Source organism: Dromiciops gliroides, chromosome 1, assembly GCF_019393635.1.
Source record: "Dromiciops gliroides isolate mDroGli1 chromosome 1, mDroGli1.pri, whole genome shotgun sequence".
NCBI classification, from domain to species: Eukaryota; Metazoa; Chordata; class Mammalia; order Microbiotheria; family Microbiotheriidae; genus Dromiciops; species Dromiciops gliroides.
Window position 1 is genome coordinate 466,972,766 of NC_057861.1, and position 12,523 is coordinate 466,985,288.

Consider the following 12,523-nt stretch of genomic DNA (forward strand, 5'->3'; position numbering starts at 1 on the left):
TAAAGCTGTGCATACCCTTTGACCCAGCAATACCACTTTTCGGTCTTTTTCCCAAAGAGATCATGGAAAAGGGAAAAGGACCCACACATACAAAAATATTTATAGCTGCTCTTTTTGTGGTGGCAAGGAATTGGAAATTGAGAAGCAAGTTGTGGCATATGAATGTAATGGAACACTATTGTGCTGTAAGAAATGATGAACAGGAGGAGTTCAGAGAAACCTGGAAGGACTTGCATGAACTGATGATGAGTGAGATGAGCAGAACCAGGAGAACATTGTACACAGTATCAGCACATTATGTGTTGATCAACTGTGATAAACTAGATTCTTCTCACCAATCCAACGGTACAAGAAAGTTCCAAAGGATTCATGATGGAAAAGGCTCTCCAAATCCAGAAAAAAAAAGGAACTATGGAATATGGACGCTGATTGGACCATACTATTTTTTTTGTTTGTTTTTGGTGCTGTTGTTTTTCTTTTTTGAGGTTTTTCCTTTTTGCTCTGATTCTTCTCATATAACATGACTAATGCAGAAATATGTTTAATGTTTTATATATATATATATATATATAACCTATATCAGATTACCTGCTGTCTAGGGGATGGGGGGGAGGAAGGGGAGGGAGGGAGAAAAATTTGAAATTTGAAATCTTATCTAAACAAATGTTGAAAACTAAAATAAATTAATTAATTTTAAAAAAAAGAAAAAAACTTCCTGTTCATATACTTCAATTATTTATCTATTGAAAAATAAATTTTATTCTTACAAGTTTGAATACATTCCTTATGTCTTGAAAATTATATTTTTATGAGAAACTTGCTGAAAAGATTTTCCTGTTAACTGGCTTTCTCCACTTCATAAAATATTAGCTTTTAGATTTAGATAGATATTATTTTCCATATTATTAATTTATTTCCATATTAAGGACTTCCTATTATTTCTAGACTTTGAAATAAAAATAGGTTTTGATTTTTGTAAAAAAAAAAACTTTTAAAACAATCTATTGACATAATCATATAGGGTTTTTTTGTCTTTTTTTTTTCTGGGGCAATGGGGGTTAAGTGACTTGCCCAGGGTCACACAGCTAGTGTCAAGTGTCTGAGGCCAGACTTGAACTCAGGTCCTACTGAGTACTAGTATAACACTTGAGATATCTATCCAATCTATTAAAAAGTATATTTGAGATTTTTTTTAAAGTCTCCACTTATTTGAATGAATGGATGGATGGATGGATGGATGGATGGATGGATGGATGGATGGATAGATGGATGAATATATTCACTAAATGTTTACTTTGTGCAAAGAACAGCACTAGGCACTGGGGACACAAGTAGAAAAGTTGTCAAGGTGCTTACATTATAATAAGAAAAGACAAAATAAATATAAAGATCAAAAGAGCTCATGGTCCCTAGTGAGCAACAAGGCAGAAGTAATTGCTATTATTTTTTTTTAAGTCCCACATCCATTTTCAACATTGTGTCATTTAAAGGTCCCAAGAACTTTTCTTCTATTAGATAAGATTTTGACAGAACATATATATATATATATATATATATATATATATATAATCTCCATCTAAAATGAAGGCAGCATAAGCTATAGAGACGTTGCTCAAGAGAGCACAATCTGATTGATGATGTTAAATGGATAAAACTATTGTTTGAATGTTGATTACATCTACCTGCAAAGAGTGTGGATATGTCCATTAACACCTAAATAAGGGCATTTCCTGACCCTAGGTACTATTATATTTGAGGATCAGCAATGGGAATGATAGCTCAGTCTATTGTAAATCTAAGATTTCCATTTGTACTGGGACTATAAAAAGCATACAATGATAGGGGCCCTTTAGTGAAGAACTGAGACCAAATTTTGGTTCCTGGATTGGGATGGGGGCAGGAGGAAGAGGAGTAAAGCAAGCCCCTAAGGAAGAGGTCTCTGTTCCCCTAGTCTGTCCTCCCTGAAAAGAGGGTTTCAGAGATTCTTCTTTTTTGTGGGGCAATGAGGGTTAAGTGACTTGCCCAGGGTCACACAGCTAGTAAGTGTCAATTGTCTGAGGTCAGATTTGAACTCAGGTCCTACTGAATCCAGGGTCAGTGCTTTATCCACTGTGCCACCTAGCTGCCCCAGTTGCAGAGATTCTCAATCCAAGAGATTGTAATTTCTGGGAACAATGATGGGGTAGCAAGAATTCCTTATCCCTGAGTTCCTTGACATAGCCATGAAAAAGTAGTGGCTGGATCTCTTAGCCTGAAAAATGGCAGCCATAGAAAGGAAAACTAGATGAAGGACTTGCATTTTTTGTAATGTAATGTTTCTTTAAGACTGTTCTATTCCTATGAAACAGTTTAGGGGTAAAAAGGTCAGAAACATTATTTTTACATAAAGACTCAAAAGAATGTAAGATATAGTCACTGTCCTGAGTGAACCTTTTGATACTTGAAAAAAGCAGGAAAATAACTTTGCTTTAATAAAAACTTTTAAGATATGTGTATGAAGAAACAGCTTCTAGTTCGATTTGAACAATTTTGGGGGGAAATAAATCTTGATGTAAATTTAAAAACTCGAATTACCTTGTGAACAAAGAAGTATGATGCCTCATGTGTGTTAACAGTTTGGTGTTTTAAAGGCAAAGAAAAAACTTTCATTTATTAAAACCCAGAAAGACATGAACAAAATAAATAGTTCAAGGTCACAAAATAGACATTAGAGCTGATCTAACTTTTATATAATTGTTAATGATTAAGGATGGCAATTTTTTAAAAATGATAAGTCATATAACCTTCAGATAGTAAGGTGAATCTCTGAGAGCTCAACTCTGATTTAAGTCATTACTTTTTCTCTGCTTCAGTAGAATGTAGAGTCATCTTCCCACAGCTCTCTTTGGCTTGACAAAAGATGAGAGGCAAGCATAGGTATCCAGTGGGCAGCTTTGGAGCCCTGCCCACATGTTTCAGCCTGCCCAAAGCCTAGCAGAAGAGAATCTTCTTGATCTCACAGATCTTCCTCTTCAGGCAACCCCAGTGGCTACAGCTTTCTCAATCCGAGACCACTGAGTCTCATCAAAGAAAAGTATTTCATTTGAGCGGCTTTGTTTATAGCCCTTCCCTCCTAAAAGAATCATGATGCTGATATATCAGAGAATAAGCTTATTGGTGGTGTGTTGTTTAAAATTCTAAATGTGGGTTCTGATCTGTTCCCCCTTCCCCAGTTTTGGGGGAAAACTGGCTAAAATCACTGATAAGTTCACCGAGTTTAGGCTTTTAAGGGTTTATTAAAAGATATAAGATAGTAAAAAGAGAAAGATTGAGAACAGATTTCTTATAGTCTTCCTAAACTCCCCTGTGAAGTCTTGCCACCACGTCAATCTCTCCAGCCAGAAGAGCTTGAAATTCCCCACCAGCGTTCACTTCCTCCTTCATGTTCTCCTCCCAGAAATGGGAGGTTCTTCAAGCTGATTGGCTAGCGTCATTCAAATTCATTGGTTCACTGTACCCGAAGGTGGTCTTGATGTAAAGTTCAAAGTTTTTAGCTTCTGAGAACAATACCCTCTTTTTTTTTTTTTTTGGCAATGGGGGTCAAGTGACTTGCCCAGGGTCACATAGCTAGTAAGTGTCAAGTGTCGAACAATACCCTCTTGAGTACCCTCTTAAGTACCAGGCAGATGTGCTTACAATCTAGTTAACTGGAAGTTAGCCAGTCAGCAGTCAGTCACTCTCACCCAATTTAATCAGTTTAGATCAATCTCCAGGTGAGCCCCTACCACATTCCATTATCTTGACACAGTGGTTCTGAAAGGACATCAAAAAAAAAAAAAGAAAGAAAGAAAGAAAAAGAAAGGACATTTACCATGGTCTGGGAGGAGGCAGCAGAAGCTGTCATAAATCAGCTACGAAGAAATCCTTTCCTCCTCTGCCTCTGCTGATGCCTAGAGGAAGGTCACCTACTTCATCTCAGAAGACCTTTCTCTCACCAAGCATGCCTCAAATGACAGAGAAGAGATGAATATTGATGAATGCATGTCTTTTTTTCCTGATGAACTTTCTTCCCCTTTATAAGAGATTAAAGCTCAGGAGAGCCAAGAAAGATACTCAAAGCAGTCCAGAAGTCCTGCAGTGTCCCAGAAATACTTTGTATTCCAAGAAACCAAAGTTGTGGCAAAAACATGGCCTCAGTGATACTACTGGACTTTCAGAAAGCAAACCATTTAAACAATTCCTATATTCCTGATCTGAAGTCACTTGCTCTGGCGTCCATGTGTGCTGGTCTGTCCCTGCCCCTGTCTCTGCCACTCTTGCTGTTTCGGGGGCCTCTGGGGATGCAGACTCATCTTGTCACGATCAGCAGAGTGGAAGCTCCAGAATCCAGGCACACAGACCCCTGCCCAGGCTCAGCCAGACAGAACACACCCAGCATGTGTGAACAGTTCTGTAGTCTCCAAGAATGCTGACTATTTACCAAGCCAGAGAAATTCACCTTTGACTATAAGATTGTTAAATTCTTGGACCAGCTATCTTCCCTGATGGACTTCATCTGGATCCTTTACAAGCTATCCACAGTGATAGACTAAGAATGACCTCCAAGGAAATGTTAGTGAAAACTAATGCTGAGGCTGCTGAAGTTTTCATTGAAAGCAACAGAATTCTCTCTTTGATTTACCATATGCCCCAGTAATGGAACAGATATTTTTGATAATAGTTGAGCACCATTTAGAGATAGACATAGGGCTGAATTATAACCACAGGTGCTACAAAAAGAACACTTTAAAGATGCATAAAAGTCTGTTTAAAGTGAAGAGGAAGAACTGGATAAAATAATGAGGCTTAGCATGAAAAGTGTATGCACTCTTCAGCCATTTGAAAATTGGCTCTTGGAAAATACTTCGTTGAATCTCATGGATTAGCTGGAATTTGGACTGTGAAGCCCTTGCTGAGAAGAGTTTTCAAGTTTTGATCACCTAAACAGACTCTAGCAATGGCCAGCAAACAGAAATCCATCACCCCTTGCATGATACCATTAAAAACTGTAGTATTATGGGAAATAGAAGCAGACCTTGTTGATGGTTTTAATGAAGGAACTCAGCAAGAATTACCTCCTGAAATGCCTACTTTTTTTTTTGTTTGTTTTGTTTTTTGTTTTTTGCGGGGCAATGGGGTTAAGTGACTTGCCCAGGGTCACACAGCTAGTAAGTGTCAGGTGTCTGAGGCCGGATTTGAACTCAGGGAGTCCTGAATCCAGGGCCGGTGCTTTATCCACTGCGCCACCTAGCCGCCCCAATGCCTACTGTTAATGATGCTGTTAACAACAACAACAACAACGATAATGGAATACTATCTAATGGACATCAAAGTGCTTTTGATAGTGATTATTACATATGTAATTATTGTGATTTTGGGTCTCAATCCATGAGTCAATTTATGGAGCATATGAACTCAGAGCACACAGACTTTAATAAAGACCCCACTTTTGTATGTATTGAATGCAGTTTTGTGGCAAAAACCTCTCAAGGGCTTTCATTCCATGATGTTAAATGTCATACTGGTAAAATCACCTCCATTTGGAATGTGGTCAAACAGGACAATCATATAATTATAGAGCATATCATCTCTGGTAACAGCAGAAGTCATGACCTTTCAGGGGAGTCCTATGAAGAAGGGATAGATGAGCAAGCTGAAATGATCATTACTAAAACTCTAAATTATGAAGATAATGAAAGGGAAAGCTGAAGTAAAAAAAAAAAATAATAATCACATGCTGAAGGAGAACTTGCCAAATCCATCTGTTGGAGAGAATTTACTAAATCAGCCAGATGGGGAGAACTTATTCAGCTGATGAAACTGACATGAGAGTGACCATTCTTTCACCAATGGATCTGTTCCGGTCAGTCAGTCAGGCAACCAGCAACCATGTGAAAACTTCACATATTGCCAATGGCTCACTAATTGGAACTGTACCTGATTTACCTGCTGACATAGCTCAATTATTATCTATTCAACAACAACCCCAAGTACATATACAACACCATCACCACTGGCCACTTCCCATATCCAAGTCACTTCCCAAAATGATGATTCCACAGAGCAGCATATCAACATATAATATGGCCATGGACTGAAATAGCTTCCTGAAAAACTCTTTCAATAAGTTTCCTTACCCAACCAAAGCTGAGCTTTGCTACTTGACTATTGTAACCAAGTACCCTGAAGAGCAACTAAAAAGTTTGTTTACTGTGCAAAGATTGAAGCAAGGTATCAGTCGGTCCCCTGAGGAAATAAATAGGAGATATCCAGGAAAAGATGTTTAACACAGTTATCCAGTCAGTACCTCAGCCTACACCTTTGGTTGCCAATGTTGGTATTGTCCAACATCTCATTCAGGCTGACTTACTTGGTCATGTTGTTACAGAGCAACCAGAAGGTACAGGCAGTTTGCTGGTCAGTCATCCAGTAATGACCAATGGGCTCCAGGAAGCAAGTTCCTCTATCACCTTAGCAGTTACCTCTGTTCCCAAGCATCCAGCTGTTGCATCACATAACACTGTTCAAATACTACATCCGTCGTAAAGGTGGTAAATGCTGCTCAGTCTCTGCTCACTGCATGCCGAACTACAACTTCCCAAGCTTTCCTAAATTCTAGCATCTACAAGAATAAAAAATCTCACAAACAGCTATCAGCTCTGAAAAATAGATTTTGTAGGACTCAGTTCCCTGGACAAGGTGAAGTAGAGCACTTGACCAAAATTATAGGCCTCATTACAAGGTTTGAAAATGGTTCAGTGCTCAAAGATACCATTGTAGAAATTTGAAAGGTACTTGAAGCATGTTACCTAGACATAATAGCTCTATGATTATGGACTCCACACCTGGAAACACTCTGTCACCCAAAGCACCTGACCTATCCTGTGTAACAACAGCAACAATACCAGGGTTTCATCACTCAGCCAAATGGCAATCCTGGCATCAGACACCAGATTTCACCCCAACACAATATAAAGAGGGAGCCCCAGAACAACTCAGAGCCTTGGAGAGCAGTTTTAGCTGGTTTTCAGAGTGATGGGGAAAAAGTCTGCCTAAGAGAACACAAAATCTGAAGGAGCAGCTTCTCAAGAGGAGGAAGAGGCTGAAGAAGATTGCAGTGAAGAGAATCCTGCTGATGAGTGGAGGGTTTCAAACAAGAATGGCTCTTCAGAAGCTTCAGGCAGCAACCGTCCTCTAGTGGAAAGGAAAGTCAGCCCTATCAAAATCAATATCAAAGGGGCAGCTAGATGGCACAGTAAATAGAGCACTGGCCCTGGAGTCAGGAGGACCTGAGTTCAAATTTGACCTCAGACAATTGGCACTTGCTAGCTGTATGACCTTGGGCAAGTCATTTAACCCTAATTGCCTCACACACACACACACAAAAACCAAAAAACAAAATCAATCTCAAGAATCTTCCAGCGACAGAGGCAAATGGCAGAAATTAATCACTAGGACTGGGTGCCTAAGACCATGAGGAAGAACAGGGTTTGAGCAAATCCCTGGAACAACCCAAGAACAAAGTGAATGACAAAAAGACTGCCCAGCAAAAGCATTTGCCCAGGCAGCTGTTTGTCCAAACCCAGTGGCTGACAAATAAGGAAAATGATGGTCTCATCTCCCAATCTGGTCTGCCCAAGGCCAAGGTCATATGCTGGTTAGGAGACAGCAGATATTCAAGTGCATAAAATGGACAGTTGAAGTGGTATAAGGACTATCAGCATGGTAATTTCTCCCCAGGTCTTCTTCAGGATCATTAAAAAAACCACAGACATACAAGACACTATATGAAGGTGATCTTCAGAGCCTGTGTGACAAAACTCAGATGAGCTCAAAACAGGTTAAGTTGTGGTCTGCTGAAAAAAAAAAAAGGGTCAGGAAACCAAAGATGTATTTGATACTTACAATGAGGACCAGGATTCCAGCACTGGGGAACTAACAAGAAATCACAAAGGGACATGTGATGCCTACTCAGAAGTGTCTGAGAACAGGGAGCCCAGTGGCCAGGAGATCAGTTCAGAACCTTTTGACATACTGAGCCCTTAGGCTGGAATCCAGCTAGAGGCAGATTGAATTTAAACTGACTGCTATGAAGAATCTGCCAAATGTGGGAAGATGTCAAATGGAATGGACCGGATCTGAACCCCTGCTGCAGGGGCCAGTTATAGTGTCTGCTGCTGTGAGACTTTTAGCCAGGCATACTGGGGAGAAGCTGTTGGGGAACTCACTGGTCAGCCCAGAGCTCTTCACAGTCAATTCAGGATGATATGCTGAACTGGGGAGAGCAGGGTTCATGCTAAATTCTTCCTCCTGCAACATAGGACCTCTTCTTTGCCTTCTGGTGGATAAAATATTTCAGAATTCTTATTCATGTACAACAGAACCAACTTTTTAACATATATCTGCCTATACACATGTAATAAAACATCAGATTAATTTGGGGGGGGTGGTGAGGCAATTGGGGTTAAGTGACTTGCCCAGGGTCACACAGCTAGTAAGTGTTAAGTGTCTGAGGCCAGATTTGAACTCAGGTCCTCCTGACTCCAGGGCTGGTATTCTATCCACTGTGCCACCTAGATGCCCCAGATTATTTTTTTAATCCTATATTCCCTATTACCCAACTCCAAAGGATGTTTCCTGCAATTAAGAAAGGATTGTTGTAGAGAGCATTCTTTTCTAAGTACCAGTAGAACCAGATGATCATCTTGTCCTCTTCTGGCTTTGTGACTTTAACAAGCAAAAGAGAAGAACAACTCAGTTATCAGAGGAGTCTAATGGACATTAATCCTCATATCTGGCTGGCCCCAGGAGAGGAAAGAACTCCATAGCTCCAGAGATGACAAGTGAAGGCACCAGAAGAGTTTGGAGGAGTTTCTGGGCCAAACTTCCTGGACCCAGTGGCAAAGTAAATGGACCAAGCATAGGAGTTACTGAACAAAGTGGGAACTGGAGCCAAGGAGAAGTAAGGGATTGGCACAGGTCACCTCCGTGGACTGAACTTTCCTAATAAGAGAGTTGGTTGGACCAGATGATCATTTATAGCTCAAAATTTATTACTTTTTCCAGTTTTGCACAATGTGGAGAGTTAAACCTGGACCTTCATTGATTCATTGATACCATGAACTAAATAGAATATGTGCATGGCCCTGAGTGAACAGGGTGAACTCTCTAATCTCAAGGACTTCCCCCTTTAAGTGGTGAAGAATTCAACTTTAAGGTAATTCTGTAAGTCTGAGGGAGATGGAGCCAAGGGGGTCATTCTGAGGGTTTATGGGCTTGAGGTGCCCTTTTCTGCCCCCTCTTGTTTGAGAAGGAAGAGCTGAAGGAGACAAGACTACTTGCAGCTCCTTTTTGCTATATATAAAGAACTGGCTAGGCTAATTTGCCTGAGCTGGCTGATGTGAGATACCTTCTGATTGGCCACACAGTATCCTAAGTAGTGAAAAATTGGTTGGTGTGGCCTATATAGCCCAGAGATAGCGAGCCTGATGAGCTTTGCTGTTCTTCAGCATAAAGGGAACTGCTAGTCACATTAAGAGGTAATACTTTCTGGGGGTAGCTAGGTGGTGCAATGGATAAAGCACTGGCCCTGAATTCAGGAGGACCTCAGTTCAAATCCAGCCTCAGACACTTGACACTTACTAGCTGTGTGACCCTGGACAAGTCACTTAATCCTCAATGCCCCACAAAAATAAATGAATAAGTAAATGAATGAATAGATAGATGGATGGATGAATGAGTGAATAGATAAATAGAAATATTGTTTTTTTTAAAAGAGGTAATACTTTCTAAAACTAAAAGAGGTAATACTTTCTAAACTCCCATGTAAAGGTAAGTTATAAGTTGAAAAAGCTTGTAAATGCTATGTTCAAGAAAATAAGAGAAGAGAATTTGCTGGAAAGCAGTGATAAACTGGAAAGCAGTGATAAACAATGGACAAGTAAACTGGAAAGCAGTGATAAACTGGAAAGCAGTGATAAACAATGGACAAGTAGATAGCAAAAAAGCAGTTTTGTGTGATACAGATCATAGTATCATAACCTTAGAACTGGAAGCAATCTTAGAAACTATCAAGTCCAACCCCTCATTTTATATATGAAGTCCCTTATCATATAGTTATATATATAGTCATATAGTTGGTAAGTGTCTGAGGCAGAATTTAAACTCAGGTTTTCCTGATTCCAAGTTTAGCTCACATTTTCCTGGACTTTCAGGACCAATGCCTATAGTACAGTTGTAAGCTCTATACTATGAGCGGAAAAACCCAAGCACATTCGCTGTTCTTCCCAGAGTACACCTCTTCCTGGTTTGGGTAATGTATTCTGCTTCCTGTCCCATTCCCCCACCCTTATCAAATAATCAATGAATGAATGAGAGAGTATAGCCTAGCTTTATATGTGGATTGTGATGTTTATTATTTCTGCACTTGCTTCAATATTTTGCCTTATTACTAAAGTATATTTAAGATATAAAATTATGGGGCAGCTAGGTGGTGCAGTGGATAGAGCACTGGCCCTGGAGTTACGGGTATCTGAGTTCAAATTCGACCTCAGACACTTAACACTTACCAGCTGTGTGACCCTAGGCAAGTTACTTAACCCCAATTGCCTCACTAAAAAAAAATAAAATAATTTTTTAAAAAAGATATAAAATTATAATTATTGCGAATGACTGGTTTGTGTAAATGTATCACTTGGTACATGGGTTATGGGATATCCATTAGATCCTAGTCCCAATGTGTTACAGTATGAATGTCTGGTTATGTAAATAGAAACACATTAGTGGGGCTTCAAGAGCTAGAGTATTGAGTAGAGGGGCTGGTATGTTTCCATTCAGTAGAGTTAACTTTAGCCCCCGAGAGAATTTTATTAGAATTGTGGTAGTCCTCTAACTCTGGGAACCTAGTCCTACCAATAGAACAGATTGGAATGACCAAGTTAATCCAGGGAGTGAGTTGGTGTCTACACACCAAATGTGAACGGTGACCCCAAGAAGGAGACATCCCAGGCACCCCACATAGTGTGTTATATTGTTGTAAGTAAGCATACCACTGCTATTATTCTTGCACAAAAACCCCTTTTACTCTTACCGGGGAAAACTAGACAAGATTTATTCTAAAGTTCCAAGAAGAAACTTTAGTGGGGCAGGGAGTACAAAATGAGTCAAAGAAATATGATTTGGGAGGCATATCCTTCCTCTCAGAAGCTGTTCCATATAAACACGAATCTTGGGGTGTCTGAGGCCAGATTTGAACTCAGGTCCTCCTGACTCCAGGGCCAGTACTCTATCCACTGTGCCACCTAGCTGCCCCGATAGTTATTCTTGAGACCCTGGAGTAGGGAAGAAGGACAAGACAATATATTGAAAGGATTGAGTTTTGACCTTAGAAATTGAATAAGTTGAAATCCATTGTTGGAGACTTACTGTGTAAACTTCTAGCAAGTCATTTAACCTGTGTGTTTAATGTTCTATGAATTATTACAATAGGTTGATAAATAAAATGTGGTCTTTTTTTGTAGTACAACTCCAATAGCAAATAAAAAAATAGTCACAATCTTATTTCAATATTATTTTTATTTCTTTTGCTAGATCTTGACATTTTAAAACTTTTTGTTCTGAGCATCTTAGAGATTCATATTTTGTTGTTGTTATTATTATTATTGAGATCCATTGTTGTTACTTTATTATTCTAATTTTTATCATTGCAATTGCTATTTTTATTGCTTAATATTACCATTACTGGAATGTCAGCTAAGTAGGCCAGTTATGCTTGGTGGGTTGTTTGTCCTTCTTTCCTGAAGAGGACCATGGTATTGGAGTGATGTCATGACTTGGACTAAATTGGATTTAAGCAAGGGGGGCTGTGCAAGATCACTAACCCCTCCAAAGCCATCTGGGTCCAGTGGCTTGATATATATATATATATATATATATATATATATATATATATAATAAGTGACTGGCCAAGGGTCATACAGCTAGTAAGTGTCTGAGGTGAGATTTGAACTCAGGTCCTCCCAACTTCAAGGTCAGTGCTCTATCCACTGCACCAGCTAGCTGCCCCATGGGGCAGTTATGGTATAATATAGTTAAGGTCTATGTTGTTTTGAAGAGATTAAAGATAGTGTATGTGATATTCGGCTTTGGAATATAGTTTTGCACTTAGATTTCAGTAAGTATGTGTATGATGGTTTTTTAAATTCATAACCCTTCAAGCAGTTAAGGAAACCATGATATAAAGGCATAATTCAGAAAGAGCTGGGAATGTATTTAGTTTTTCCACTCTGCATTCTTGTATAGAAATAATTCTTCCCTGTATCCCATGCACCAGAATTTGCTTTGGAGTTTTTTACCTCTGCCAGATTTTAGGGCAATAATTAGAGGTTTTGTTATAAGGAGCTGTAGTTTTCAAGAGGAAATTTTCAAAGTTAAGTAAATTGTGTCAACATGGAACTCTCTCACAAACCTTTTTTTTTTTTTTAGTGAGGCAATCGGGGTTAAGTGA

The 12,523-nt window shown here is 39.3% G+C and overlaps 1 protein-coding gene and 1 pseudogene across 1 annotated transcript in view; both read left to right on the forward strand.

Annotated features, from left to right (window-relative positions):
- Positions 1-12,523, forward strand: part of CAMK4 (calcium/calmodulin dependent protein kinase IV) — a 216,875-nt gene that overhangs the window by 183,175 nt on the left and 21,177 nt on the right. The gene's annotated exons all lie outside the window — the stretch shown is intronic.
- On the forward strand, positions 4,976-8,091 carry LOC122734227 (annotated as a pseudogene).